This window comes from Balaenoptera physalus (genome assembly GCF_965194825.1).
Source record: "Balaenoptera physalus genome assembly, chromosome: 4".
Lineage (NCBI taxonomy): Eukaryota > Metazoa > Chordata > Mammalia > Artiodactyla > Balaenopteridae > Balaenoptera > Balaenoptera physalus.
The window spans coordinates 94731115-94758407 of NC_138891.1; the positions used below are offsets into that span (position 1 = coordinate 94731115).

Here is a 27293-nt window from a genome sequence, read left to right on the forward strand (position 1 = left end):
GGTATAAGAGATTTACATTTCATCTGGGAGAGTGATTAAATTATTAAGATATTTTATGTTCTATAATATCAATTTTTGTAATGGATATTTTTCCAGAAAATCATTCTAATATCTGAGAAAAATTAGCATCCATTTGAATTAAAGATAAATTTAAATTTTTACAAATTTGCTATATGCAGGCTTTCTTATAGCAGCTGGTACAGCAAAAGACCAGGCCAGAGAGATGTTTTGAAGTATTACTATTTCAGTTAAAATATGATAATTTTCAGACAGTAACTAAGAGTTTTGAAAATGTAGCATATGCACAACCTCAGTAGAAAAATATCCACTTGAATGTTTTCCTAAGCCAGTCCCTTTTGTATTACAATGTCACTTCAAGAATACCTGTGCTTGCCTATGAAAAATGAAAATATCAGCAGAAATTTGGTCATTTTTACAGGAAATTATAAAAATTTTATGAAATTATCATGAGATATTTTGAGCTATCTGAATGAATGCTATATATTTCCATTTTTAAATTAATATTAAATAAATATTAAGGTTATATTATATTTAATATTTAAAATAATGTATAATATTTATAGTATATTTATAATTTATTCTTGCTCTGAAAACTTCCTGAGTGCTCACTACATTTAAGGCTTATTACCAACCACTTCAGGGTTTTTTATAGTGGAAGGAAAGTTGGTAAAGAATAGGTGAACAAATACTATTCATCACTTTCCATGTGTCTTTATACTCTGATGTAGAGTTTAGCACATCTGTTTCATAGGTGAAGAACTAATGGTCCAAAGGTAAAGTAACTTTAAGTTTTAAAATTTAAAAGTAATAGGGTAGAGACTGGGATTTAACTCTGTTTTATTCCAATGCAGTGTTCTCTTCATTACATTATATCGATTCAAAAAACAGTTAAGACCATATTTTCAAGGAACTCAGAGTTTAGTCAAGAAGAAAAGCAAAGACGTTAATGATAACTATCCTTAAGTAGCTGTGAGAAAGAGGGAAAGGGGAATGATGTTTCTTAGGTGAAAACAGTATCTTTGTGTTTATTACATAGAGAGGTGTTCTAAAGATTGAGGGGAGGGAATAAATCTAAAGTGACTGCAGCAGCAGTGTCAGAAAATAGGCAAGTCAAGTTTTTAGGGCTATAGAGAAAGGGTGACTGATGATACTGGAAGAGTAAATTTATGGGTTTTGTTTTTGTCTTTATTAATAATATCAGGATGAGTAATTTGACCCGTTACAATTTTGAGTCAACTGAAATTAGACTATTAATCCCAAAATATTGTATAGGATAAAGAGAAACACAGATCACAGGGGAGATACTGTAAAACAAAATTAAAAAAAGAATTTTAAATGATATTAATATAGGATATTTAGGAAATTTTTATAACAAAGTATGATAGCAAAGTACCTCTTCGGATATTAGAATCTCTATAGAAGTTCTAGTTTAATGGTCTAGATTATGGAATGATCTACAAAGCCTTGGATTCTGATGTCATATCAGAGGATGCAATCTACATGAAGGGTATTAGAGAATTATTTGTGGGCTTGATATGGAATTTGAAAGAAAAGTTTAACATCAAAGTTAAAGTGGTAGAAGGGAGTCATGGAAGAATGCTCAACACATTGTGGGGAAATAAAGGTCCATGTTATGAAAGGAATGATATTAAGATCTTCATGGAGAATGTAAAGAATTTTTCAAATGCTGGAATGACACTCTAGTGGATAAAGATTTCAGTGAAGACTGAACAGACTCTTTGACTTTAGGGATAAAAGGTAAGCTAGAAAGAAAACTATTTACTGAGCATCTAATATGTATTAGTCACTTTCCCAGGTATCTTTTCTCATTTAATCCAAATGAAGTACATCTTGTAGATGTGGAAGCTGAGGCTCAAAGCAGTTAAGCAACTCCACAGGGACACAAATATTTTCCAGAACTGAGTTTTAAACTTAAGCCAGTATGATTTCAAAACCCTTGCTCTTTCCATTATTCCATGATAGCTTTTTAATTCTTGCAGTGAAATACAGAAAACCAATTTGAGTATACTGGAGGTGTGAAAGGCAGATTACATGGAAAGAGTATGACCAGGCATTAATAAAGTAGAGTCAGCAGTCTTAAAATTTAAAGGTGAGGGAAAGAAAATGAAAATCTCGTGTCAATATCAGGATGTAATAAAATGAATTGAGTTGTTGCATTGATCTTAGGATTAGTTAACATTTATTGAACATATACTATGTACAAAGCACTGATCAAAGCATTTTACATATATTACTTGTTAGTCTTCCAAATAATTTTATAAAATGGGTTCTATTATTACCTCAATTTAACAGTTGAGGAAATCGGCACAGTGAGATGAAATGATTCAGAAAATCATAAAGTGGTAAAGCAGCATTTGAACACAAGCAGCCTGACTCCAGAATCAGTAGAATCAACCACCCTACTGCCTGACACTCTATGTTACAGAGATCTGAAACTCAAATTATCTAACAAAGCATATTCAGTAGAGGTAACCTCTAAATTAGGAGTGTCGGTAGAAATGTTTGATCTTTGCCTATATGGAAAATTTTAGTGAATTTGCCCCAGGTTTCTAGGGCCTTGAACTACAATGAGAGGACAGAGGACAGTTCCATTATATTTCTTCGTGGCCTCACATTTCCCCCAGGCAGTCAGGGCCCTTTTCAATTAAGTGCTTTATTGAGTAACCCAATAAAATGGAAATTTGGATTTTGGCATTCTACGCTATAGTTCATCAACACCTCCTGTAAATCATGTTCTTAGTGCTAATAAATGCCATGATTTCTACTTTGTTATCAGGAAGTAATAAATAATACAAAGCCAGATAAATTGTGATTCTGTTGAATGCACCATATGAAGTAAACATTTTCAAATTTGCTTTATCCTTTTGTAATTATACCTCTGGGTAGATTAACTTGCTCTTCACTTTATCCAGTCTCCTTACATGTGTAGGACTTACAAGCAGGTAGTTTACTGCCAGAAAACAAATGGCCTTTAGAAGCGTGGAGATATATTTACAACCACAGGTAGAAGGCCGGGGGTGGGGGGAGGATAGCTAATTAAATGACAATCAGAAGTGTCACAAATTTCAGGGACACAGAATTGACTACAAGAATTATAAATTAGTCAGAACTATAATTTGAGCTATTACTCAGCATTTTCTTTCCTTTTTGTATAATAACAGAACTTTTCCTTTAGAGTAGTGAAACATATAAATGCATATCTAAGGAATAATCACAATTCCTTTAAAGGATTAAAAGTAGAATTTTCCCCCCAAATAGGTTAATAGTTTGAAATTGTCCTTTAAAAATTGTATCCTTAAGAAACAAACTTTCATTATGTAGGTGTTTCTGTCATTTAATATTCCCTAAGTTCATGTCTACATTTAGTCTTATGCTCCACTTGCAGCACTTTGTTGATAGCACTTGAACATCCTTGTTTTTAATGGCACATCTCTTAATACATCTATAATTTATTTATTTTATGTGAAACATAACCATGGACTCTATAACAAAAAATGCCATTGCTTTAACATGAAAAATTTTGAACCCACAGGCAGGTGCCATTAGTGCAGAGACAAGAAAAGTTTAGACTATCCAATGTAATAATAGAGAATCAGAAAAAAAAAAAAAATAACAAGACCAAAAGCATTAATAAAAATAAAGAATAAGTCTATGTATGTAGCTGTCTGTAGCTGGAAACAAATTGTGAGTAGAAAATATACTGAATGTGATTAAAAAAACAAAGAAAAAGGGAAAAAATGGTGTTTCTTATTTAAAAAGTAGTCAGTGTCTGTGCATATTCATAGGAGAGAGAAGGCAAATAACGGTATTATAAGAACTATGTTAAGGAAAAGTTAGATAAAATTATGTATGAATATATATATATATATATATATATATATAGAGAGAGAGAGAGAGAGAGAGAGAGAGAGAGAGAGATCAAGCTTCAAAATCATGAATTGTCTCTATTTGAGATAAGTAGTCCCTGGCCTCTGAAGGACATAAGCCCCAATGAAAAATATCCTCCCTCCCAGTTTCTGTTCTAATAAAACAAAAAGATTATTGTCTGAAAGGCACAAGAGGCTTTAAGTCATGCTCAAAGGTTGACTAGAGAAGGTCACTTTTCTAGAGCTTGTTATTTATTTTTCTAGCTGTATCCCCAGGCTTCAACGGCCAGAAGGGTGGGAAGGGGAGCACACTAGATTAATAACAACAGTTTTTTAGCTTAGGCTGAGTTTCTGTATTCCTTGATAATCCTTTTTTCCAGCTTCAGAAGCTGGTCTTGTAACTTGCAATGCCTACATTTGCTCTGGTTTTAGCTGCTCTGGTCTTTGACTTTTTTTGTATACTACTCTTCGTGATCCTTTGTGACTTGGCTATTTCCATTGTTTAATTTTTCCTCTTAACAGTCATTTTACCACTTAATTGGTGATACAGAAAATTACATTGACCATAAAATTATGCTGTCCTCTGTTCTTTGTATCATACAGAGATTCTAATAACCTTACTTTTTCTTGTTAATTCAAATGATACCTGTTTTCCCAAAAAAAATAGTGGATGAGAGGAAGCAGAAGGGAGGCATATCTAATGAGATTTTTAGTAATGTACTCCTGTGCAATCCTCTAGTGTTAAATTTCTTTTAACAGACAAGCCCTTGCTTTGGTCCTAAGCTTATAGCCACTACTTTTTTCTCTTAAGGCAAGCTTCTCCTCACAATCTCAATTCCTTATTTATTGATCCAATAACTTTCTATTGAGGATTTACTATATCCTGGGTACTGTTCAGATACAACATACCAGGACCCATCTAACATGCTTGTATCTATAGAGACCATGGGATCCACCAAAACAATTTTGAATTTTTGATGTGTACATACCTTATATGGATGGAATCAAAATTAAAGTGATTATATGCTAAAATATACACATGCTGGTCCATTGTATATGGGAACAAAACATTAGAGCTTCTGTTTGTATTGTTTTAATTTAAATAATAAGAAAAGTTAAGTTTTACCTGTAACTAATGTTAAAAAAGAAACAACAGGTCTGAAATGGAGTCACTTAGGCTAGGTCCCACAAAGACGTAATGCCTAACATAATTACAGTTTAAACCTTCCTCAGAAATGTGACTAGACAACCTGAAATGTCCTGGTCGGCACTAAGAAACTCACTGATAGACACTTTCCATTCCCCATAGGAGGGCGGTCTTGCCTAAAACAATTCATTCTTTGCTGATTTTCTTTTTTCCACTCCCTCTCTGCCTTTAAACCTTTTTTTTTTTTTTTCCCTGCAGCATGGCAGAGCTTTTTACTGTGGCTAGATGGGGTGCTGCCCAATTCATGAATCATTTAATAAAGCTTATTAGACCTTCAAATTTACTCAGTTGAATTTTTGTTATTTACCACCAATAAGAATTGATGCTAGCAACTTCATTCAGTCACAGGTCACATGCCCTCAGATTTCTTATGGGATGAGGGCAGTTCTGTAACATTGAGGGGGCAACGGTGCCATATAATTTTTTTGGTTATCTTTTGGCATCTTGGTAGGCAGAAGTCTGAAACTGACCCCAAGATTGCTGTCTTCTAGTGTATATGCCTTGGATAATTCCCAATCCTTAAAAATAGATATCATTTTAAATAAAAGTAATGTTATAAGTAAAAACTATCTAAATGTAAGTAAGGTTGGTGTGACTTCTTTGATTGGGATATGAAGGGGACTGCAGGGTAAACTTACAGAAAATGCATCAACCAGAAATCCATTCACTCTATCATTCAAAAGCTAACTTTTGCATCAAAAATTCCCTTCAATTTAACAATCACTTAATATACACCCACTATGTGCCAGGAAAAAGTGGGCAAATCAGAAAACAATCTAATGAGCATGCAGCTTGTCTTCTGATTTAGAAGTCAGAAAATAAAGATAAATAAATAACATACAGTATGGTAAATTGTGAAGGGCTATGGGAAGGCTGACAGTGCATAACAACATCTTCATCACATTCTTAGCCACACCGTGAGACCACATTTTCCAGACTTCCAATGTGGCTGGATCCCTAGCAGTTAAATGGAGCCAAATGACTGAATTTGATCAAAGGAATGAAAGTTGAAATGATGTGGTCTCAGCCAAAATGGCTAAAAGTAGATGTGCTTTCTTTAAGTTCTTGCTCTGTTCCAGTTATCTAATGCTGCAAAACAAATCACTTCCAAATTTAATGGTCTAAAACAATTTTATTATGCTCATGGAGTCTATAGATTAGAAATGTGGACAAGGAAGATCAGGGATGGTTTGTCTCTGCAAGTCTGTGTTCTTAGTTGGCAATACTAGGTGGCTGGAGATGATTCTATGTCTGGGATCTCGTAACGCAGAAACTACTTCACTCACTTGTCTAATACTGGCTAATACTGGCTGTAATTTTGGAATTTATCTGGAATTCTGTACCAGAAGACTAAAACATTATCTCTCCATGTACACTTACTTGGCTTCCTCACAGCACAGATGTTGGAGCATCCCAAGCGAACAAGACCTAACTTCAAAAGTCACATTGTGTCACTTATTTCATACTAATAAGTACACCCAGTTCAAAGGAAGGGAACATAGATCCACCTCTGATTGAAGAAGTGTCAATATCACTTTGCAAGAAGAGCATATAGGATGGGAGAAATTGTTGTTTTTGAAAATAGTATCTACCACATTCTCTTTCCCTATTACCTATGTGAATACAGATGAGAACAAAATTGGAAGGATCCCACTCTGCTGATTCACACTGGTCTCTGATATGCATGAGAATACATTTTTATTGAGTTAAGCCACTGCAACTCTTTGGGTTTTTTGTTTTATTTTGTTTCTATTAAAACAGTTACTCTGTTTGGATTTACATAGAGCTAAGGATAATACATAAAGGAGCGAAAGAGAAAGAAAATGTCAGCTACTCACAGACGTTGATGTTAAAACTTAACTCACTGAGCTGATAAATTTTAAAGTAAAGGTCTTAAGGAAGTAAGGGAACTAGCCTTATAGGTATCAGGTAGTAGGAAAAGAAGCACAAAGATCTTAAGTGGGAGTGTCAGATAAACTGCAAAGAGGACAGGGTGGCTGAAGCAGAGGGAGTAAACAGGTGAGTCAGAGAAGATGCGATAAAGGAAGTACCAAGGCCAGATCACGTGGAGCATTACAGGTCATACCAATGACTTTAGATTTTACCCTAAGTGAGAGGGGAGACCATTAGAGGAAAGTCATGATCTGACATATTTTAATAAGAGCACTTTGGCTGTTGAAAAAGAAATTGCAAGGGAACAGGGGCAGAAGCAGAGAGACCTATTAGAAAACTATTGTAGGAATCCTAGCAACATATGATAGTGATCTGGCTTAGGGTATTTAGAGTGCCAGCACTTCGGAGTGTTCAAATTCTGGACTTTTTTTTTTTTTTTTTTTTTGGTACTTGCTGAGGTTTTTTTTTATTACTTTTAATTGTACTGAAATACACATAACATAAAATTTACCATTTCAAACATTTAAAAATATACAGTTTGGTAGTACTTCATTCACACTGTTGTGCAACCAACCTCCAGAGCTCTTTTCACCTTGCAAAGTTGAAACTCTGTAACTATTAAACAACAACTTGGATATATTTTGAAGGTAGAGATGACAGAATCTGTAGGAATACATAGGTGTGGAGGTTGAAGAAAAGAAAAAGAGGAGTAAAAGATGACAAAGATTTTGGTCTAAGTAACTGGAGGAATCTTGCTGCTATAAGCTGAAATGTGTAAGACCTAAGAAGGTACTGGTTTGTTATGTAAGGGGAAAGCAGAAGTTCAGTTTGAACATGTTAAATTGGAGATTTCTATTATATATTGAAGTGAAGATATCAAAGAGGCAATTGTGTGTGTGTGTGTGTTTATATATATATACCATAGGCATATATCTATATATCTAGATTTCAGGAGATAGTTCTGGGATGAAGTTATACATTAAGAATTCATGAGCATAAAGGGTATTTATTTTATTTTATTTTTAACATCTTCATTGGAGTATAATTGTTTACAATGTTGTGTTAGTTTCTGCTCCATAACAAAGTGAATCAGCTAAACATACACATATATCCCCATATCCCCTCCCTCTCACCCTCCCTATCTCACGCCTCTAGGTGGTCACAAAGCATGGAGCTGATCTCCCCATGCTATGCGGCTGCTTCCCACTAGCTATCTATTTTACATTTGGTAGTGTATATATATCAATGCCACTCTCTCACTTCATCCCAGCTTCCCCTTCCCCCCACCTCCATCCTCAAGTCCATTCTCTACGTCTGTGTCTTTATTCCTGTCCTGCACCAAGGTTCATTAGAACAATTTTTTTTTTTTTTGATTCCATATATACATGTTAGCATACAGTATTTGTTTTTCTCTTTCTGACTTACTTCACTCTGTAGGACAGATTATAGGTCCATCCACCTCACTACAAACAACTCAACTTTGTTTCTTTTTATGGCTGAGTAATATTACATTGTATATACGTGCTACATCTTCTTCATCCATTCATCTGTTGATGGACACTTAGGTTGCTTCCATGTCCTGGCTACTGTAAATAGAGCTGCAATGAACATTGTGGTACATGACTCTTTTTGAATTATGGTTTTTTCAGGGCATATGCCCAGTAGTGGGATTGCTGGGTCGTATGGTAGTTCTATTTTTAGCTTTTTAAGGAACCTCCATACTGTTCTCTATAGTGGCTGTATCAATTTACATTCCCACCAACAGTGCAAGAGTGTTCCCTTTTCTCCACACTCTCTCCAGCATTTATTGTTTCTAGATTTTTTGATGATGGCCATTCTGACCGGTGTGAGATGATATCTCATTGTAGTTTTGATCTGCATTTCTCTAATGATTAATGATGTTGAGCATCCTTTCATGTGTTTGTTGGCAATCTGTATATCTTCTTTGGAGAAATGTCTATTTAGGTCTTCTGCCCATTTTTAGATTTGGTTGTTTTTTTTGATATTGAGCTGCATGAGCTGCTTGTACATTTTGGAGATTAATCCTTTGTCAGTTGCTTCATTTGCAAATATTTTCTCCCATCCTGAGTGTTGTCTTTTCATCTTATGGTTTCCTTTGCTGTGCAAAAGCTTTTAAGTTTCATTATGTCCCATTTGTCCGTTTTTATTTCCATTTCTCTAGGAGGTGGATCAAAGAGGATGTTTTTGTGATTTATGTCATAGAGTGTTCTGCCTATGTTTTCCTCTAAGAGTTTTATATGTCTGGCCTTACACTTAGGTCTTTAATCCATTTTGAGTTTATTTTTGCATATGGTGTTATGGACTGTTCTAATTTCATAGTTTTACATGTAACTGTCCAGTTTTCCCAGCACCACTTATTGAAGAAGCTGTCTTTTCTCCATTGTATATTCTTGACTCCTTTATCAAAGATAAGGTGACCATAGGTGCATGGATTTATCTCTGGGCTTTCTATCCTGTTCCATTGATCTATATTTATGATTTTGTGACAGTACCATACTGTCTTGATTACTGTAGATTTGTAATATAGTCTGAAGTCCAGGAGCCTGATTCCTCCAGCTCCGTTTTTCTTTCTCAAGATTGCTTTGGCTATTCAGGGTCTTTTTTGTTTACATACAAATAGTGAAATTTTATGTTCTAGTCCTGTGAAAAATGCCATTGGTAATTTGATAGGCATTGCATATTGAATCTGTAGATTACTTTGGGTAGTACAGTCATTTTCACAATGTTGATTCTTCCACTCCAAGAACATGGTATATGTCTCCATCATCTTTAATTTCTTTCATCAGTGTCTTATAGTTTTCTGCATACAGGACTTTTGTCTCCTTAGGTAGGTTTATTCCTAGATATTTTATTCTTTTTGTTGCAATGGTAAATGGGAGTGTTTCCTTAATTTCTCTTTCAGATTTTTCATCATTAGTGTATAAGAAGGCAAGAGATTTCTGTGCATTAATTTTGTGTCCTGCTACTTTACCCAATTCATTGAATAGCTCTAGTAGTTTTCTGGTAGCATCTTTGGGATTCTCTATGTATAGTATCATGTCATCTGCAAACAGTGACAGCTTTACTTCTTCTTTTCCGATTTGGATTCCTTTTATTTCTTTTTCTTCTCTGATTGCTGTGGCTAACACTTCCAAAACTATGTTGAATAATAGTGGTGAGAGTGGGCAACCTTGTCTTGTTCCTCGTCTTAGTGGAAATGGTTTCAGTTTTTCACCATAGACAATGATATTGGCTGTGCGTTTGTCATATACGGCCTTTATTATGTTGAGGTAAGTGCCCTCTAAGCCTACTTTCTGGAGGGTTTTTATCATAAATGGGTATTGAATTTTGTCAGAAGCTTTTTCTGCATCTCTTGAGATGATCATATGGTTTTTATCCTTCAGTTTGTTAATATGGTGTATCACATTGATTGATTTGCATATATTGAACAATCCTTGCATTCCTGGGATAAACACCACTTGTTCATGGTGTATGATCCTTTTAATGTGCCTTTGGATTCTGTTTGCTAGTATTTTGTTGAGGATTTTTCCATCTATGTTCATTAGTGATATTGGCCTATAGTTTTCTTTTTTTGTGATATCATTCTTTGGTTTTGATATCAGGGTGATGGTGACCTCGTAGTATGAGTTTGGGAGTGTTCCTCCCTCTGCTATATTTTGGAAGAGTTTGAGAAAAATAGGTGTTAGCTCTTCTTTAAATGTTTGATAGAATTCACCTGTGAAGCCATTTGGTCCTGAGCTTTTGTTAGTTGGAAGATGTTTAACACAGTTTCAATCTCAGTGCTTGTGACTGGTCTGTTTCTATTTTCTATTTCTTCCTGGTGCAGTCTCAGAAGGTTGTGCTTTTCTAATAATTTGTCCATTTCTTCCAGGTTGTCCTTTTTATTGGCATATGGTTGCTTGTAGTAATCGCTCACGATCCTTTGTAATTCTGCAGTGTCAGTTGTTACTTCTGTTTTTTCATTTCTAATTCTGTGATTTGAATCTTTTCCCTTTTTTTCTTGATGAGTCTGGCTAATGGTTTATCAACTTTTTTATCTTCTCAAAGAAGCAGCTTTTAGTTTTATTGATCTTTGCTATTGTTTCCTTCATTTCTTTTTCATTTATATCTGATCTGATTTTTATTATTTCTTTCCTTCTGCTAACTTTGGGTATTTTTTTGTTCTTCTTTCTCTAATTGCTTTAGGTGTAGGGTTAGGTTGTTTGTTTGAGATTTTTCTTGTTTCTTGAGGTAGAACTGTATTGCTATAAAATTCCCTCTTAGAACTGCTTTTGCTGAATCCCATAGGATTTGGGTCGTCGTGTTTTCATTGTCATTTGTTTCTAGGTATTTTTTGATTTCCTCTTTGATTTCTTCACTGATCTCTTGGTTATTAAGTAGTGTATTGTTTAACCTCCATGTGTTTGTATTTTTTACAGATTTTTTCCTGTAATTGATATCTAGTCTCATAGAATTGTGGTTGGAAAAGATACTTGATATGATTTCAATTTTCTTAAATTTCCCAAGGCTTGATTAGTGACCCAAGATATAATCTATCCTGGAGAATCTTCCATGAGCACTTGAGAAGAAAGCATACTGTTGTCTTTGGATGTAATGTCCTATAAATAACAATTAAGTCCATCTTGTTTAATGTGTTATTTAAAACTTGTGTTTCTTATTTATTTTCATTTTGGATGATCTGTCCATTGGTGAAAGTGGGGTGTTAAGGTCCCCTACTATTTTTGTGTTACTTCCAATTTCCCATTTTATGGCTGTTAGCATTTGCTTCGTGCATTGAGGTGCTCCTATGTTGGATGCATAAGTATTTAGGGTTGTTATATCTTCTTGGATTGATCCCTTGATCATTAAGTAGTGTCCTTCTTTGTCTCTTGTAATAGTCTTTATTTTAAAGTCTATTTTGTCTGATATGAGAATTGCTATTCTAGCTTTCTTTTGATTTCCATTTGCATGGAATATCTTTTTCTATCCCATCACTTTCAGTCTGTATGTGTCCCTAGGTCTGAAGTGGGTCTCTTGTAGACAGTATATATATGCATCTTGTTTTTGTATCCATTCAGCCAGTCTATGTGTTTTGGTTGGAGCATTTAATCCATTTATATTTAAGGTAATTATTGATATGTATGTTCCTATTACCATTTTGTAAATAGTTTTGGATTTGTTATTGTAGGTCTTTTTCCTTCTTTTCCTTCTCTTGTATTTCCTGCCTAGAGAAGTTCCTTTAGCATTTGTTGTAAAGCTGGTTTGGTGGTGCTGAATTCTCTTAGCTTTTGCTTGTCTGTAAGGGTTTTAATTTCTCCGTCGAATCTGAATGAGATCCTTGCTGGCTAGAGTAACCCTGGTTGTAGTTTTTTCCCTTTCATCACTTTAAATATGTGCTGCCACTCCCTTCTGGCTTGTAGAGTTTCTGCTGTAAGATCAGCTGTTAACCTTATGGGGATTCCCCTGCATGTTATTTGTTGCTTTTCCCTTGCTGCTTTTAATCATTTTTCTTTGTATTTAATTTTTGATAGCTTCATTAACATGTGTCTTTGCATGTTTCTCCTTGGATTTATCCTGTATGGGACTCTGTGCACTTCCTTGACTTGGTTGTCTACTTCCTTTCCCATATTAGGGAAATTTTCAACCCTAATCTCTTCATATATTTTCTCAGTCCCTTTCTTTTTCTCTTCTTCTTTTGGGACCCCTATAATTTGAATGTTGGTGCATTTAATGTTGTCCCAGAGGTCTCTGAGACTGCCCCCCTTTCTTTTCATTCTTTTTTCTTTATTCTGCTTTGTGGTAGTTTTTTCCACTATTTTATCTTCCAGGTCATTTATCTGTTCTTCTGCCTCAGTTATTCTGCTATTGATTTCTTCTAGAGAATTTTTAATTTCATTTATTGTGTTGTTCATCATTGTTTGTTTGCTCTTTAGGTCTTCTAGGTCCTTGTTAAATGTTTCTTGTATTTTCTCCATTCTATTTCCAAGATTTTGGATAGTCTTTACTCTTATTACTCTGAATTCTTTTTCAGGTAGACAGCGTATTTCCTCTTCATTTGTTTGATCTGGTGGGTTTTTACTTTGCTCCTTCATCTGCTGCCTACTTCTCTGTCTTCTCATTTTGCTTAACTTACTGTGGTTGGGTTCTCCTTTTCACAGGCTGGAGGTTCATAGTTTCCGTTGTTGTTGGTGTCTGCCCCCTGCAGGTAAGGCTGGTTCAGTGGGCTATGTAGGCTTCCCACTGTAGGTGGAGGGGACTGGTGCCTGTGTTCTGGTGGATGAGGCTGGATCTTGTCTTTCTGGTGGGCAGGATTGTGTGTGGTAGTGTGTTTTGGGGTGTCTGTGAACTTATTATGATTTTGGCAGCCTCTCTGCTAATGGATGGGATTGTATACCTGTCTTGCTAGTTTTTTGGCATGGGGTGCCCAGCACTGGACTTGTTGGTCATTGAGTGGAGCTGGGTCTTAGTGTTGAGACGGAGATCTCTGGGAGAGCTCTCGCTGATTGATATTACATGGGACCGGGAGGTCTCTGATGGTCCAATGTCCTGAAATTGGCTCTGTCACCTCAGAGGTTTAGGCCTGACACCCGGCTGGAGCACCAAGACCCTGTCAGCCACAGGGCTGGAGGATGGGCAAGTCAGAAAGGAATCAGGTTTCTGGCCCTTGGATATTGGCCAACTTGGGATTGGGGCTCCACAGCTGTGCCTCAGTGGTTGGCGTACCCGCCCCAGGAGCTTCCACGTGTTGGTTGGTAGGGGGCCGTGTGCAGAGGCCTTGCACCTGACACGTTGGATTGGCTTTCCCAGCACAGAACTTCTGCAGGGACACACCTGGGCTCCTGTGTGGAGAAGCGCTGTGCACACCACCGCAACCGAAGATGGCAGCGGCCGGCTCATAAATGGTGTTTAAATCCATGCACCTGGATAGGCTCGCCAAGAGGCAGAATGTAAACAGAAGAAAGAAGAGGTATGAGAACAAGCCCTAGAGCATTCCAATATTCAGAGGTTTGAGAGGTAAAAATTACCAGTGAAAGAAATTGAGTAGGCACAGAATGTGTGCTCTCCCAGAAACAAAAGGATAAAGTATTTCAAGGAGGAGAGGTTAATCGATTGTGTATAATGCTATTGACAGGTCAAGTAAAATGGATGCTAAGAAAAGACCATAGGATTTAATCATTTCAATGTCATCAGTGACTTTGAGAAAAGCAGTTTCAGTCATTTGATGAATTCAAAAAGCTGACCAAGTGGGCCTAAGAAAATTCCAAGGAAGAAAGCCTGGAAACATTTAAGGTATACAGTACTTTCAAGAATCTGTTCTACAAAAATAAGAAAATAAATAAGGGATTACTTGGATGGGAATGTGGGATCAAGGCTCAGATGTGCAAAAAGTGGTATATGACTTCACAACATGGTTAATTTTATAAAATAAGACCTTAAAACATATATTCATTACAACATTTTGAAATAAAAGAAGGGCAGTACTGATGAACAGTGTTTGTATCACACAGTGGTAAGTTAACGATCTTGTGGCAAAGTTTTTAAAAGAGTTATTGAATATATGATGAATTATGCATTTCCAAATTTGCTATCTTTTCTCTGATGACGGTAACTGTCAGTAATTTGCTACATAGCGGTGTTTTAAGAAAATAAACACAATCTGTCCAGGGTAAAGGTGACATTTTAACAATAAATGAGAAAGTAACTGCTTTTTGAAATTGTTCGCACTGAATAATTTCCCTCCAAGGGTGAGTACAGGCCTTCCCTAATTCCCATGACACGTGTGGATAGCACTTGGCAGTTAACAGGTCTTTACTAAAGACGTGGATAGCAAAAGGGAAGTATGAAACAGGAAACAGTTATAATACTACATGTGACTTAACATTCTATCCAAGGGCCCAGTCTTTTACATCCTGGCTCCCAGAAACCCTAAAACTCAGATAAATCACTTCATCCCAAACATCCTCCCAGAAAATGTTCCAGGCCTTTCCATCACTAGGAGTTTCACTGGGACAAACTTATCACAGGCCCAAAGATGGAAAAAAGTTATCCCTCATGTAAATTTCAGGATCTAGAAGAGAGCCTAAGTCTGCCTAAAGAAAAAGAAAAAGAAAAACACACTTGATTCCTTTCCAGAATATAACAAAGGAAATGTCTATTTCCTTCATTTCAAAACCTGATTCTGTTACATAGACATGAAAATCACAAAAAAAGTTCAGCACTTGTATATTTTTTTCAAAGTACCAAGTTCATTCAATCTCTTTATCTATAAAATAAACATTATTAACTTGTTGAATTACTTTGCCCTTTCATAAGAGAAAAATAAAGTACTATTTAAAACAGGATTTTGCTGGCAATAAATTTCAATTTCTGGCAGGTCTACTGACATCTAGCACATCATTTTCCAAGTCGGTGTAGAACTAGAGCATTAAGTTATAAAATAAAGTTTTTGAATGTCTTTGCAATATAACATATTGATTAAGAGAAGGACATGGAAGTTAGTCTTATATCTGGGACCAAATCCTGGTCCCTTCACTTAGTGCTTTTATCTCTCTTATCATGAACTTCCTTACCTTTAGTATCAGTCATAATACTACCTCTTTCATGAGCTCTTGGTAAAAATAAATATGATGATAGAAATATCATCTTAGATTTCAGAATAGGATCTGCCACATAGTAAATGATCAATAATTAGTATCTATCATTTTTAATGCTGTTTTCAATACTGTAGATTGTCCTCTAATTAGCTCATGCCTCAATGTTTTCTCCTAAAGAGTTTCTGCTAATGGGAGAGGAAAGCAAATTTTTTCTACTTGGATCTGGAGCCTAACTCAAACCTTCTCTCCTTAGTTCCATTCACTCACAATCATGGCACTTGTAAAGTCTCACATTATATCTCTTACAAATTATGTTAATTGGAACTCCTAATCATTATATATGTTTTTTGCATTCATAAATGTCTTCCAACTCACTTATCAAATACACTATTTTATTTCCTCCAAATGCTTAAGTAAACACAACATTCCAGGAGGACAAACCATGCTTATCATGTGTCCTCTAGCTTTATTCCCAAGGGTTTCCACATGCCTTGTTTGAAAAGTAGGAACCTCCATCATACAGTGCACTCATATCCACATAGCATTAAAGCCCCACATCTGTCACATGGTTACCTCACTGGCCTCATAGCCTCACACTTTTCATCTCCCATTTTACTTTCCAGTTGTGTCAAATTGCCTGCATATCCTTAACTCTATTCTTTTTCTTGCCTCCAAGCCTTTGCTCCTGCTATTCCTAATGAAAGCATAACTCAGTCTGAAATTGATCCTGTCCTTTAAGACGAGATGGCTGTTCTTAATTCAGGAAGCCACCTTCCCATTCTCATATGGCTTTGTTAATATTTAGCTATATTTATTGACTATACAGAATTATATTGCTATAAATACATTATATACAACTATAGAATTGGCTATATACAGTTATCAAGAAATATAAAGGTGTGTTAGTTTTCTAGGGCTGACATAACAAATTACCATAAACTTGATACCTAAAACAATAGAAATGTATTCTCTCACAGTTCTGGAGGCCAGAAGTCTGAAATCCAGGTGTCAGCAGGACCATGCTTCTTCTGGAGACTCGAGGGGAGAATCCTGCCTTGCCTCTTCCAGCCTCTAGTGGCTTCCAGTGCTCCTTGTTGCAACTACAATTTCTGCCTCCATCTTCACATGTCTTTCTCCTCTCCAGGTGTCTCTTCTCTGTGTCTTTTAAGGACACTTATCATTGCTTAAATGTCAGAAGAAAAATGTAATCTGATTGTTGGTAGTTACTACATTAATTATACAACTGCCATTAAAATATGAATTTAAAAAATATAATGGCAGGCTAATGTGAACAAAAGTAACCTAGTGAGGCTTTAGAAATCCTCCTGCTTGATTAAAATGAAAAACAAAACATTTGCTTCTACTTTGTGTAAAAGGCAGTCATCCCAGAGTTCCATCTTCTTACAAAGAAATTCATCAAAATTACACAATTTTGTTACCTACTTATTAAGCCTGAATATACATGATCACCATTTCAATGTGCAATTTTCTTAGATACTGAGCTTATCAGGATATAACATGTTAAGCTTATTGGGATATAACATATAGTGTGTTCCATTTGTCTAACCTAGTAAACTCAGAGGGTATGAATCATATCTCCTCAATGGTTTTATGTTATATGTTACAGAAAATAGGGGGGAAATGTAGGAGGTGTGATGTGGGAAAGGTATGCCAAAATAATGTTGAACAGTTTGTCGACATTTTCCAAACAGCTTGCATTCAGTAGAGCATGCTGGATCTTGGACTTCTCAGCAACTTTCTCTAGTTCTTCTAGTAATATTCATAAATTCATTATTCAGCTTCGTTCTTTTTCTCCCTGCATGCTGATTTCCCAGCTGTTTAATTTTTTGCTATTACTTATTTCAAAAGCATCTCAGGGGGCTTCCCTGGTGGCGCACTGGTTAAGAATCAGCCTGCCAATGCAGGGGACACGGGTTCGAGCCCTGGTCTGGGAAGATCCCACATGCCACGGAGCAACTAAGCCCATGCACCACAACTGCTGAGCCTGCGCTATAGAGCCCGGGGGCCCAACTACTCAAGCCCGCAAGCCTAGAGTCCCTGCTCCGCAACAAGAGAAGCCACTGCAGAGAGAAGCCCGCACACCACAACGAAGAGTAGCCCCCGCTCGCCGCAACTAGAGAAAGCCTGCGTGCAGCAACGAAGACCCAATGCAGCCAAAACTAAATAAATAAAAAAAATAAATTAAAAAAAAAAAAAAGCATCTCAGCTTTAAAAGACAGCAATAGTAACAGAACCAAGTACCAGGGGACTAGCATCACACTTGGCCAATAACTTACATTCCCATAAGAAGATATTGATTATATATGAATGTGCAAGAAACCTGTCATTTTTACTCATCTTTTCTTATATTGGGCAGATATAGTTATTACTATAGGGAGGGTGGGAGGGAGGTAGACACAAGAGGGAAGAGATATGGGAACATATGTATATGTATAACTGATTCATTTTGTTATAAAGCAGAAACTAACACACCATTGTAAAGCAATTATACTCCAATAAAGATGTTTAAAAAAAAAAGCCACTATTATGCCTTTGTGGGGTTTCCTTTATTATTTTCAAAGGACACATAATAACATCAGTCATATCATTCACTGTGCAAACCGTGTACATGATCTGGTATATGACTCTATGCTTTTTGCCACAAAGAAATGGGTTTTTGAGTGTTTACAGAGATTCTAAAGCAGCCACTCAATATAAGTATTCTTTGTTCGTCTTATTGTTATATTTTTCCTAATCTAAGTATGTAAATTATTTGGTTAAAAGAAAAGTATTCTGAAATATTAGTGAACCGTTTCCTGTCTAAGGTGGTAAATATAAAATCTTCCTCTTAAAAAAAAAAAAAAAGGACAAATCATTAGATTTAGGGCCCACTTGTGTAACCCAGAATGATCTCATATCAATCCTCTTAACTACATCTACAGAGATTCTTTTTCTAATTAAGGTGACATTCAAGGTTCTAAGGGATAGGACATTCACAGATTGTTTTTTCTTTTTTCTTTTAATAATTTTATTTATTTATTTTTGGCTGTGTTGGGTCTTCATTGCTGTGTGTGGGCTTTCTCTAGTTGCAGCGAGCAGGGGCTACTCTTTGTTGTGAGAAGCGAGCATGGGCTTCTCACTGTGGTGGCTTCTCTTGTTGTGGAGCATGGGCTCTTGGTGCGTGGGCTTCAGTAGTTGTGGCACACGGGCTCAGTAGTTGTGGTTCACGGGCTTAGTTGCTCTGCGGCATGTGGGATCTTCCTGGACCAGGGCTTGAACCTGTGTCTCCTGCATTGGCAGGCAGATTCTTAACCACTGCACCACCAAGGAAGTCCCTCACACATTGTTTTAAGAACACCATTCAACCCACTATAGGGGAGATGGTGACTAGACCTGTTTTAGTTAATCTGGTTCTTGAAAGGTTACAGGACATTTTAAATAAACTGACAATAATCATGAAAAGACACAGATACCACTAAGAGTACTTGGGCTTGGCTGATGGCTAATTATAATAAAAATAAATTTCAATATAAAATATTAAAACATTTAAATGTCAGAATATGGAAATTCGCACTGCAAAAAATGGTTTAGAAATAAATATTTTATTTGAATTTTAAAGTGCCTGAAAAATATTAACTCAATAAGGAATAATGATGATGAAATTTGACTTCAGAGGAAGTGATGGTTTTCAAACACGCATTATCCCTCCCAGAATTGACCTTTGGTATTCATACATTGTGCCATAATTTATCTTCTCTTTATCCGAAGACAGTGTAAAGAAGTCATGAATCTTAATCAGAGGTTGTTCCATCCCCTCAATCGTCACTTTTATGGCCCAGAAAATACTCACCATTCTAAGAACCTGGTAAAGCAGGGAACTGACTCCTGTGTTTGGACTGTGTTAGAGCAGTCCTCAGCATGGTCCCTTGATTAGATTTTTCAAAAGGGATGTGAAGAATAGGCAGCAACAGGAAGGGCCATAAATGAGTGATTTTGTGTTTTGTTGAGTTTTTCAGTTAAGAAAAAAGGGAGATCTCCAGAGAGAGAGCCAATAATTAGCCTTTGTCCCTGCAGTTGCAAGACTTGGGAGACTTCACACTTTGAGCAGAAAAGCCATGTCTGTTATTGTTAACTTACAGTGAATTTTGAAAGTCTCAGAAAGTGTAACAAATAGAACTTGGATAAGGAGCAGGGAGGGGATGAGGTAAAAGTCATGAATACAGTTCAAAATCAAGGTAGACATTCTAAAATACAAAGCATATACAATGACCACAAGGCGATGCCAGGAGAAAAATCAGAAATGAATCAATATAAGTTACCACAGTTTACTTAATAAAGTCAGAACTTTAACTTGCAGAGTCTATATGTATCAGATAAAATTAACCTGCTATATATGGAATAAGAACATAGAGAACCAATGGAGACAGACTGATAGCAAAGGAGAGTAATAAAAGAAAGATGTGGTTCTGTTGGGAATAACTGCTCTAATTCCCTCCCAATCATTTCAGTAGTAAAGAAAAAAGCTGACTTTCTTAGCAGCATCTGAATCTGCTAATTACCAACATAATTCAGGCCTGATGTTCATTGTCCCAGTAATGGCTTTCCTACATTAACTCTCAGTATACGCAAGCAAGCATGAAGTATGGAAACATCCTAAGCAATTTCTAAGGTTTTAGGATATTTGGACTGAAAGTGTACTGCTATTCATGAATTAAAAAGAAAATCAAGCATAAGAAAATATCTTCAGTCAACAGACAGAGAATTATAGACGAAGGTAAAAGAGGTAATGAGTGAGTGATTTTGTTTACAGACATGACTGGTTGACTAGCATGCAATTATGGGACCTGTTTCCAGTTTGTTCTTTGCAAAAATAATTGGTGTGTGCCACATAAGGATCTGTTTTAATAAATGGATCTCTTCAGAAAGCAGAATGGCATGGGATGGCAGCATAATTTAGCATGGTGAGTACTAGATGTGGACACCATTAGCTGCAGCATTTCTTATGACACATTGCTGCTCAGCCTGGAAAAGAAGTGCAAAAGATAAATGGAGTGGCAGCTTGTAGTGTCATGGGTCCAACTGAGCTAATTAATTAGTCTGCACTTCTGTATTAGCAGTGTCTCAGTGAATGCTATGGAGATGGGAAGACAGAAAGAGCTAGCTCTTGAAGGAAACATACATCCAGACAATGGATGGCATACTGAGTATAGCTCAATGGCAAAAAGATAACTGGAGTTTTCTTAGGAAAAGTGCATATATAAAGGGATCTGTCCATGTCATAGCTATTTTGCTGTAATGTGTGTTTGTTATACACATAATGACATAACTTATTATGAAATCCTCAAATAATGGTAAATTAGTTAAAGCAATAAGGGTAATCTCTATTGCATTGGTTCCCAAACTTAGATTTACATTGGATTCACCTGGAAAGCATTAAAACTACAGATGCCTAGGTCAAACCCCAGAGATTTTGATCTAAATGGTCTGGGTTGGAGTCTGTCCATGGGATCTTTCTGAACTTTCTGAGGTAATTCTAACGTGTAAACAAAGTTGAGAACCACTACTCTAGTGTGTTCAGTCATCTGTACCAAATGAACGGTATGCAACCCTCCCTACTCATTAAAATCACTTGGGAAACTTTAAAAATAAATCAGATTTTAATAGAATAAGGCCTGAGTTTTGGAAGTATTCAAAATATTATTGATTTACTAAAAATACATGTAACAGTTACTAAAATGCACCAAGTACCACACTTAGCAATAAGGAAACAAATGCAAGATTGCTCTTTGTTCAACAAATGTAAGTATTTTGAAAGGAGTTTACAGTTTAAAAAGGATTTATAATTGCCTAATTCATTGTATATTATTAAGATGAACTCTGCCTCCTGCCCAAGGACTATTCCCGTAGAAGTATTTGAAAAATGGAGAAAACTTTTTGAGACACTATTTTAGAATTACAGATCAGATTACAAATCAGAAAGGCAAAATGACAAGGTACAGAGAGCATAGAGTGGGAATTAGTTATGACTTTGCCACTAGTTTGTTCTGCAACTTTGGGAAAGTTATTTTATTTTAGATTTATATATTGAGGAAATAATGTTTGCTCAAACTGTCACACGATCTTGTTATGGATATCGAACCAATTCAATCAAGTAAGATAATGGATATCAAAATTCTTTGAAATAGATCAAGATTTACAAAAGTATTTTCATGATTAATGTGGAAATGGTGATAAATCAGACCAAAGTCATGTGTTTGCTATAGAGAAAAATCTGTCAAACTGATAAAATATCTGTGTTGTTTATCATGACACTCTGCCATTTCAAAATACTTTCATAACTTGCTACATGTACTAAGATTAACATATGTTTAATATTAATTACATAATATCTTTAAATGACTTCCTGGTGGCATGATGAAACCTTAATATTAGCATAATCAAATTACTTATAATTTAATTTAATTCTATAGATTATTATTCAACTTGTTATGTGAAATGTTTTGTGTCAAGAACTAGGAATACATAAATGACTAAGGCACAATTTGCACCCTTCAAGTATCATAGTCTAGTTTGTTGATACACACACATACACACCTCAACATCTATCTATTTACCATATATTTTTCTATCCATCTAGTACTAAAATGTGAAAATTCAGAAGGTGATATGAATTAAAAGGCTAAGGAACCAGAGGAGGTAAAACTCATTCTGTTGGAAGCAGGCTTCACAGATAAAATGACATTCAAATTGTTTTCAAGAATGAGTTGGAGTTTGCCAGACAGGACAAAGAGCCTCCTTGATAGAGAAAATAGCAAGTGAAAATACAGGGAATTGTAAAAATTTACAGTGTGTCTGTAATGTCACAATCCCCATCTTGAAAGTTTCTTCAGTATGGCTAATCTAATCTAAACTGTGTGGATTTTTCCAAGCATCTTTCAAACGGACTGCTACTTTCATGTCATTATGTATGGTCTGTTCTCTTCAAGAAATTCACTGTGCAAATGTCAAAGTCAATTTTACATTTTAGCCAAATACCTTCCTGACTACTGATATTCCAATATACTTTGTAGGTCAAGTGTTTTGGTAACAGCTATCTAATTTGACCTAGAGCTCAACTCTGCCCATTTGGGAAACACATATGTGAACTCACAGGGAATGATTTGGGAGTCTGGATGACAGACTCTGAATGTAATGCCTTCTCAAATGATAGTTTATTAATGAACATACAGAGGGAAGTATGTGAATTTACTGATTTTGTAAAGGTATAACTATAACTTTTCTACATATGTAAGTATATAATTTACTGAGTTTTAAAGAGTTTTTCAGAATTTAGCCTAGAGGCTCTGATACATATACAAAATCACATGATCACTCCAATCCAGTGGCAAATGTGTCTCTCACTTGAATGGAAATTCCACTTTGAGGAAGAGACAGTAGCATTTTCACCAACATGTTGTCACTTAGAGACTGTACTTCCATACCTGGCAGATTGTATATATATAAAAAAACATCTTTAGAAAGCGACAAGACAGAATTAAAATAAAAATGTAAAAAAATTAGCTACAATAATTTAAAAGTATAAATATAAATAGAACTTATTGACAAGAAAACCATGAAATACTGTTGGGAAGTGTCTTTTTTCATGTTAATATGGAATGAGGAGCCCAATCCAATAAGAACCTTTTATAGTTCTAAAAAAAAGTGGGGCTTCCCTGGTGGCGCAGTGGTTGAGAATCTGCCTGCCAATGCGGGGGACGCGGGTTCGAGACCTGGTCTGGGAGGATCCCACATGCCGCGGAGCAATTAGGCCCGTGAGCCACAATTGCTGAGCCTGCGCGTCTGGAGCCTGTGCTCCGCAACGGGAGAGGCCGCGATGGTGGGAGGCCCGCGCACCGTGATGAAGAGTGGCCCCCACTTGCCGCAACTGGAGAAAGCCCTCGCACGGAAACGAAGACCCAACACAGCCATAAATAAATAAATAAATAAATAAAATATTAAAAAACAAACAAACAAAAAAAAAAGTGGATGTGGCAATTAGAGAAAGTAGATCTGTTCAGTAGAAAAATAAAAACTTAACTATGGAGACACTTATAGTTTACAGTTGTTGTTTTTTTTTACTTTGTATGTTTTAATTTAAGTACTTGTACTTGTCTAAAAAGTTTTATAATAAAAATCAACAGTTCCTAGCTGTAACCTCCACATGCCTAGTCTCAATCTCCAGTTATAACTTTCTCAACATTTTTTCACTTTTTCTATTGTGTTCCTTCAATTTCCCAGATATTTTGCTTATGCTGTTATTTTATTATTTACCCAATCTAGGACTAATATAAAACTTTTAATATGAGAATGAACTCATCTTCATAGCTCTTTTATCCTATCCCTCACTTCCATTCACCACTCCCTAGCAGTACATTTTTAAAACTTTTTATTTCCTTTGTTTTTTTTTAATCACCATTACATCATCATATGGTTATACCAATGGGATCCTAGATCCAGTGCCAGGAGCAGTGGTGCATGAAGCTGTAGTCTATTGCCCTGTAGCTTTGACAGAAGTCCCTACTGCCCTGCTTCTGTGCTTGACTGGGCTGCTGTTCTGGCTACCTAGCATCCATTTATGCCCACATTCCAAGTCAGCTTCCTTATTCCAATAATTCTGTGAGCTACCTACTATTATTTCTATAAATTATTTTTTCTTTGTTGAATTATCCATGGTGATTTACATTTAGAATACCATTTATCACTGTTAGTTTACTTTTTTAGATATAATAGTTGGTATGTTTTCTCTAAAAAATATTTTAAAAAATTGGTTTATTTCATCTTCAGTCTTCCACTTCTAGATGACTAAACAGACATTCTACAGAGAGGCTCAGTCTTGGTCTTTCAAAAAATGAAAAGAGAGAAAATTATCAATTGCTCAGCCCTTATAATAGCTCAGTTGAGATATAATAATACAAGTCTAAGTGAGAGATTATTGAATAGAGAAGCAAATGACAGAACTTTGAGAATGGGGAAAAAAAGAAAAGGAAAAGGAAGAGAAAAAGGTCAGCCATAAAGAATGAAAATGAATTAGGGAAATATAGTTCATGAAAGCCAAGATTACAGATAATTATAAGAACAAGGAAGAGGTCATAAGTAATAAGTCCCAGAATTTTTAAAGAATATAAGGTTCTGAAAGAAATTGTAGCCTTTAGTGACAAACATATCCTTTGCTACCATCAAGAAAGGAGTTTAAAAAAGAAACGTGGAAGCAGAAGTCAGATTGCAAATATCGTGAGGCACATATTGTATAAAGGTAGTGTAGGGAATAATCTTGCTACTATAAAAATAATAAATGTGACAGTGTGATGTGGAATCAGTCAGAGTTATATCTAATCCCAGTTCTACCATTTACTTGCGGCATTGGGCAAATCAATTAACCCTTAACCCTCTAGACCTTAATTAACGCATCAATAAAACTTGAACTATTATATCAGCTACAATGCATAGTTAATGCTTTCTATAAATACTTATCTCTCTCCTTAAATGGAGTGACTGATAGGACTTCTGACTTTCTTTTCTTTTTCTTTTCTTTTTTTTTTTCAATAAGAGAAATTGGAGCATTTTATGGCCAGATTTCGGGGGGAAAAACCTGTAAGTGAGAGAACAGATACAGTGAAGAGGAAAAAAATAAAATAGAAGAGAAAAAAGAGTGTAGTAATTGATGGAGCAAGGTACGTGTGTGTAAAATTTTAGATCAATCAAAGCTAAGCCAATAGAATAGAGCTGTTTTCTCATGATGCAGGCAAGCAGAACAACAGATGATAAAGAAAAAAATTTAGGGGCTTCCCTGGTGCGCAGTGGTTGAGAATCTGCCTGCCAATGCAGGGGACACAGGTTCGAGCCCTGGTCTGGGAAGATCCCACATGCCGCGGAGCAACTAGGCCCGTGAGCCACAATTACTGAGCCTGCGCGTCTGGAGCCTGTGCTCTGCAACAAGAGAGGCCGCGATAGTGACAGGCCTGCGCACCGCGATGAAGAGTGGCCCCCGCTCGCCGCAACTAGAGAAAGCCCTCGCACAGAAACGAAGACCCAACACAGCCAAAAGTAAATAAATAAATAAATAAATTTAAAGAAAAACATAAAAATTTACAAAATTAAATTTAAGGGGGCTCATGTTAAATGGCTTCCATCTAAGAAATTTAAGAACTAATGCCAACTATATGTATGAAAAGGTGGGGTTAGAAGTGGATGAATAGAATTACTGAAAATGGTTGTAGTAAATGATGTAGGGGATGACAATGAACTGGAATAATGGCGAAGGCAGAATCATTACAAAGAAAATGATATAATATAGTAGTAGAATCAATTATCTTTCAAATAATTTTTAAGTATCTTTTAGTGTAGACTCATCTATCTTATGGCACAATATAATAGCAATAGAAAAAACTGGAAGCTGTAATAAATTTTTATTGGTTCTAGAACATATTTTGACATTGATTTGTTGACTAAATTCTCAGTTGCAATGTTTATTTTGAAATTTAACTATTTTGTTTAAGGTTAATTATACAACATTCTGAAGGAGGATCTGAAAACTGGAGGTTGTTCTTAAAGTTCCTTAGAAAGTAAAAATAAATATCTTTCGAGGTACACTTATGAATAAAATAAGAAATAGTATTAGAAGTATAACATTCAGGAGTTATTTTCCTTGCTTCATTTCCAGCTATACTATGCATTTTCAATTGGTGAGTCTCTGGAGAATATGAATATGGAAAAGAGAAATTACAATTTCTCTAATTATCACATTGAATAACATTAGCTATATTGATTTGCTTATACTTTTGTCTCTTTCAGATATTGTGGATAATCAGCCTGACTGCAAAATGGAAAGAACATGGGAGCTTTTTGAACTCAGTCTCATGTGAACTTAATGAAAAAAATGGAGAATGAGTTAATAGCTTTCAGAATCAGTTCTTATCCTTTTCTCTGCTTGTTTCTTCTTTGTTTTCTTCCCACATCTTTTACCTTTTCAGATGAAGGCATTTCTTCATACTATTCAATTTTTAAAAAATTATTGAAGAGGACTGCTCCTAACTGGAAAAGTGACAGTGATTAATGAAACTAAAGACCAACAGAATATTCAGTATGAATCATGTTTGTCTTTACTGTACTTTTAAATTAATTTGTATATTTTCAAGTCTTTTGTTTTCTTTGTTCCTTATTCATTGACTTGCAATAAAAGTTAACAAAAAGTTTCTTCAGTTATTGCCATTAAGTCATTTAGATGTAAAAGCATATTTTCATCTACTTAGCATTGGAAGGTGTATTTTACATCATTTCCTCAACCAAGTGTATAAATAAAAGAAAACAGGTGGCAGAATACTTAGTTCTATTTCATACTCTATCTTCTGATTCTTGAACCTTGAATCATGGAATAATTCTGCTTGATTAGGGGGAAGATAAAAGGCAAGTGAATATACCCTTTATTACACTGCTATCTTTTAAATTAGCAGTCTTGAAGAAGGCATTCATTATCTATTGCTCTGGCATGTTTCTGCTCTATAGCTGTTCTTCAAATATGACCATGCAAAGCTGGCAGATTCTGCAACATTCTAGAAAAGGCTTTGAATTCACACCTCTTTAGTTATTTAGAATATGTAATTTCATAGAAAAATATGTTGGTAAAGAAATTCTGAGGAAGAAGGGACACTAAAT

At 35.6% G+C, this 27293-nt stretch overlaps 1 long non-coding RNA gene across 1 annotated transcript; it reads left to right on the plus strand.

Moving 5' to 3' along the window:
- On the plus strand, nt 1-25718 carry LOC309660200. Its single transcript, XR_014263263.1, has 2 exons — nt 1-23303; nt 23625-25718. It is a non-coding gene; the product is annotated as an uncharacterized lncRNA (long non-coding RNA).
- The last annotated feature ends 1575 nt before the right edge of the window (nt 25719-27293 follow it).